This window comes from Pteropus alecto, unplaced genomic scaffold, assembly GCF_000325575.1.
Source record: "Pteropus alecto unplaced genomic scaffold, ASM32557v1 scaffold135, whole genome shotgun sequence".
Lineage (NCBI taxonomy): Eukaryota > Metazoa > Chordata > Mammalia > Chiroptera > Pteropodidae > Pteropus > Pteropus alecto.
Genome location: NW_006438076.1, coordinates 1,480,644 through 1,486,115, shown reverse-complemented (window position 1 = coordinate 1,486,115; position 5,472 = coordinate 1,480,644).

The following is a 5,472-nucleotide window of genomic DNA, read 5'->3' as shown; positions in this document are numbered from 1 at the left end:
AGCTATTACCAGGGATTGAATCTTCTGGCACCTTGATCTTGAGCTTCCCAGTCTTTAGAACTGTGAGAAATAAACGTGTGTTTGTTTAAGCCACTCTGTCTCTGGAATTCTATTATAGCAGCCCAAGCTGACTAAGACAACTGGACCATGATTTTAAAAGTTAAGATATTTATCTCATATAATAATGAGTCTTAATGTTAATTTTTCCAGTTAGTGTTCGGCAGTTCTACATGTTGACTTCTCATCCTTTTGCTCCTTTAGTCAGAAATGTGGCTTCCCTTTCTCTGACTTGTTATATTGTAGCAAGATGGTTAAGGTTTTTCTCTCAGGAAAGAAAATATTCTTTAAAATCTAATAGACTTTCCCTCATGTTCCATTGGTCATAGTTGGATAGCATTCTTGTTAAAAAGGAAGCTGAAATATTAGATATCTAGCATTGCTGATCTCTGTTATGAGAGGCCACTTTGTTAGTGAGAAAGTTTGCTGGGTAGGCATTTGGAAACTCTATGCCACATGGTTGATGTGGATCTATTGGAAGTTAACGCCCTCAGAAACCTTAGGAAAATTGCATATCGTGGCAATGTAAACCTGTCACTTACCAACTGAAGCCAACTTTCCCTCCTCCCCAGCCCTTCTCTTGGTTTATGGCTACCCACAAAGCTTTTATTGGGATACATCAGACGGACCCGTCCTTTTCTGAAGGTCCCTTTTCAGAAGGTGACCCACATGCTCAGATTGCCCTTCCTTCTACCATAGTCTTCTAATCAAAACTCAGATTCCAGGAGATATTTGGTCAAAATGAGATAACCTTTCCACACTTTAAAATGTAAAAGATAAAGCCTTAACTCTCTTCTGAGGAGAATTTTCAATTTGAGAGAGAATATATTTCATTTAAATTATTGTAAAATTAGGGGAAGTTTGAAGGAGCAATTTTGAATGTAGAGTTGGGCTATGTTGGAAGCGCTTTTCTCCCTTCATGCCTAAGTGTCTATTATCCCTATTCTCTGATAAGTTGGTGGAAAAGGAGGAATGCCTCTGTGTGCTGCCCTCTCCTCTGCTCTCTACCTCTCAGGAACTGACCCACTCCCTTATAAAGCACATAAAGACAAGCAAACTCTACACCATTAGACATGCTTCTGATGATGTATAGTAAAGCCATGGCATGCTTTTTGAGACACTATCCTCTGATACAATGAACATATCTTAAATGAAGCACAAAACTAAATTTATTAGGCATCTAAAAAATTATGGGACAAAGTCATACTTTGAAACTGAAAGCACATGAGAGAGAAGATGTGCTGCCAGATTGTGATCATATATGCATTTCCATCAGCTCAGATCTGCTTCCTGAAAGAATAATTTTCTAATTCATTATTGCTTAAAGTCCATAATAGCATTACCATTATCATTACTTTTACTAATTACTTCATATATCTCTGCTTTGAAAAGCCCATCTTTCGATATGTTGTATTTGATTTTTCTTTAGGATAAAAGTCAAAGTGGTCATAGGAATTAAAGAGCCCAGAAGTTGACACAATAATAGAGTAAAGCATTACATGCACTCTACTAATTTCCATCTTGCTCACACACTCCTTAATCAGACAACAAATAAACCATTTTTCTGAGTGTATAATTAAAATTTCCTCATTTTATTTTTTTCTAAACACACTCTGTCCTTTCCACAGTAACTTCATAAAACTCTAGTTTGAAAACAATATGTATTAGAGCTGAATCTTATATTCCTCACCCTGTCACACCTACTGCATGTTGGTTTTGTCAAGCTCACCAACTAATTCTAACTCTTAACAGGATAGAAACCATATTTTACATAGCTCTGATCTGAAGCACCTACACACAGTAAAGCATCCTAAACACAGTAGGTATTTGCCAAGACAATTAAATTTGAATTTGAAGATTCAGATGATAATGATGCCGAATCTGCCTTACAAGATGAGCTTGGACAAGATGTATGTACACAGAGTTGCAGCTCTACCTGAGCAAAATCTTTCCAACCATTAGCCACTATGCCTTCAGGTATCCACCCAGCCAACCTGGGAAACAGTACTTATATCTGAGTATAGGATGCAAAGATCTTACCCTCAGATTAAAAAGATTTTATTACCTTGCTCCATTCACAATGTGGGATCTAGAGATGAATTTCAAGAGAATTCTTACATGCCGTTTTTAATCGGTGTCCTTAATTAACCTGAGATGTATAACTAACTATCTACTTTGCATTGAGATTCAGTAAGGGGCAGATTAAGAAGCTCAGCCAGAAACAGAATAATTCTCTCCTTGGTATAAATCCACGAGAAAAAAAATTGCTCTGATCATAGATGGGTGTCCATTTTGTTTTTATGGCTGTTGTGACAAGATACCACAAACTGGTGGCTTAAACAACAGAAATTTATTGTTTCACAGTGTAGTCTAGAAGGCCAAGATCAAGGTGTAGGCAGGGCTGTTTTATTCTGAGGGTTGTGAAGGAGAAACTTTTTCATGCCTCTCTCATAGTTTGGGTGGTTTGCTAGCAATCTGTGGCATTCCTTTACTAGGAGATGCATCACCCTAATTTCTGCCTCCATCTTCTCTTGGAATTCTACCTGTGTTTGTTTCTGACTCTGTGTCCAAATTTCATTTTTTCTTAAGGATGCCAGTTATATTGAATTAGGGCCTATCTCAATAACTTCCTTTGAACTTGAATACATTCTATAAAGTCCATATGTCTGAATAAGGTCACCTTTGAGGTACTGGTGGTTAAGATTTCAGTATATCTTTTTTTTTGGAGGATGAGAGCAATTCAATTCATGACATTCTCAGCCTATTATGTACCATGCATGCTATCATTTGTCCTGATGTAAAATTTTTAACATAAATTTGATTGATTAGTTTTCTCTTTCCTAAAAAATTCCCCTGGTGACATTAATATTAATAATATGCACGTATGGTTTTATTTCTTTCTACCATGAAAACAACTTTCTCATTACATGATTAGCCCAGGTAAAATTGAAATCTGCTGCTTGGAGAGGCTTAGGAAGAGATGAAGCATCAGAGGGAAAAGAAAAGTTTGGCTGAGGAAAGAAAGTAAGTTCCATGTAATTGCAGAGTAGAAAGCTGGCGGGCATGGCTTTTTTAGGTGAAGATGACCTGAAGAGGGTAAAAGAATGGGCACAGACTTTTAGTGTGTGTTTCTAAAAAGCTAAATGGAATTTGGCAGTCAAACCTACATAACTAGGTCACCATCTGGAACGGTCGTTGGCTACAACCCCAGGGAGTGCTTGAGCCTTTGTTTCCTGAAAATAATAGCTGCCATGTACTGGGCTCTTGCTATATTCCAGGTAGTGTGTTGAGCACTACCTTACATTGTTGCATTCTGTGTTCTTTAACAGACCTGTGAAGAGGCTTGTACAGATGAGAGAATAAGTCTCAGAGTAGATAGCTACCTTTTCCAGTACTGGTTAGTGATGAACCAGAGATTGAACTCTGGTTATGTGAGCTCAAAGTTTCCACCTTTGACCACATTGTTGCTCTTGGAGCCAATGTCTTTTTAACTTCCCAGTTTATTTCAGTCAAGCTGTGTGAGAAGATGTACCACTAGACTGCAGTCAATATGTACTGCCAAACTGGAAAGCACAGTGCACTAGGAGCATCTCAGAGGACTGAGAACTGCTGAGCTTACCTATTCCTTTTGTGAGATTCAGAGCTGGGTAGCATACACAAATACACACATATACACAGACACACAGACACACACACACACACACACAAACACACACACACACACACACACACACACACACACACACACACACACACACACACCAGAGCTGCTCAATATTATGCTTTATAACTTGTTTTCTCTTTTTCCTCTAGTCTTTCAACATATTTAACATTAACTTTTTCTTAATTATGAAAGTACTATCATTAGATAAAATTAAGGAAAGAATGTAAAGAAGAAAATAAATTATAATCCTGTACTTTTGAATACTTTTAACATTTGCATATTTTAATACACACACACACACACAAACATACACACACACACACACACACACACACACACACACACACCAGTGCAGCACAAGTAAACTCTTATCTTACAGAAAGAAACACTTCTGGCTCTCTTTCCATATTATCACCTATAGTACATTAAATGTTTATGTTCCCTCCACCAGGTGATTCAGTCATGAGGGTAGATGGGTCTAGTGGCCTCATGAAAGAGACTCCTGAGAACTTTTTTGCTCCTTCTACCATGTGAGGACACAGTGAGATGACCTTTAGTCTATGAACCAGAGAGAAGGCTCTCACTGGACACCAAATCTGTTGGCTGGTACCTTGATCTTGAACTCCCAGACTCAAAAACTCTGAGAAGTGCATGTTTGTTTTTTAAGCTACTTAGTCTATAGTATTCTGTTATTGCAACCCAAACTGTAGACTAATATTTCACCCCCAGTACACTCTAATTCTTAGATACTATTCCTGCTCCAGCGTTTCTCAAGTGTAACCTTGGAGAAAATGTCCTGTGTTCAACACGATCTTCTCTCATTCTTTAACTTCTAAATCTCTTATTTTTCTTTTTTTCTTTTTTTCTACTAAGTACTAGGTAGCCAGACTTTATTCGATTGTGTTCTACTGTAGAAAGATCATTGATTATATAAATGTAGTTTCGGCAAAAAGATTTGTTAGTTAAATTCTGCTTTTCCTTAGTGGCTTAGTGATTGAACTTAAAATTTTCAAATAGCTTTAGAGAAATGTGCACAAATAGAAAATGTGTGTGTGTGTGTGTGTGTGTGTGTGTGTGTACATTCAAAATATATAGTATAATTAATAGAGATAAAAGGTTTTTTATTCCTTTCTTGATCAGACACCCAACAAGTCTATTATGACAACCTAACCTTAAAGCCTGTACTCACATTTCTGCAGGAAAAAATAAGCAAGTCAGCACCTTCCTTCTCACACGTAGATAGACAATTCTTCTCATTTTATAGGAAAATGTGGCATTAAGTTTTTCTATAACTTATCTATAGCTTTTAAAGTTAGTATTAATGTTAACTAAGGTAACTGTGTTTTCTAATTATAAGCCTCGGGTCTATGAAAAAGAAAGAGGAGGGCTAGTCAGATACAGTTATAACCTGGCCATGTGGCTTAAATTTTATTTAGGTATTTTTCTTTTTCTTCCCTGAAGCAAAACAACCTTGGAGAGAAGAGAGGGACTAGACACACTGTTGACAAGTCTCAGACCTTTGAGGATGTGAACCTAGGCATACTGCTGCAGGCATTTGAAATACCTGAGTGTGTTGGGTTTGAAATTCAAAAGTCTTAGTTCAAGGGTTTGGTATTAGAAATTTCTACCAAAGGACTACCACTCATGTACCATGCTTGGCAAAATACAGCCAGGTTTTATTTTTCTGCATTTTATTGAAATATATATTCAAAAAAGTGTTCCTACCACAAACGTATAGATCAGTTTTACAA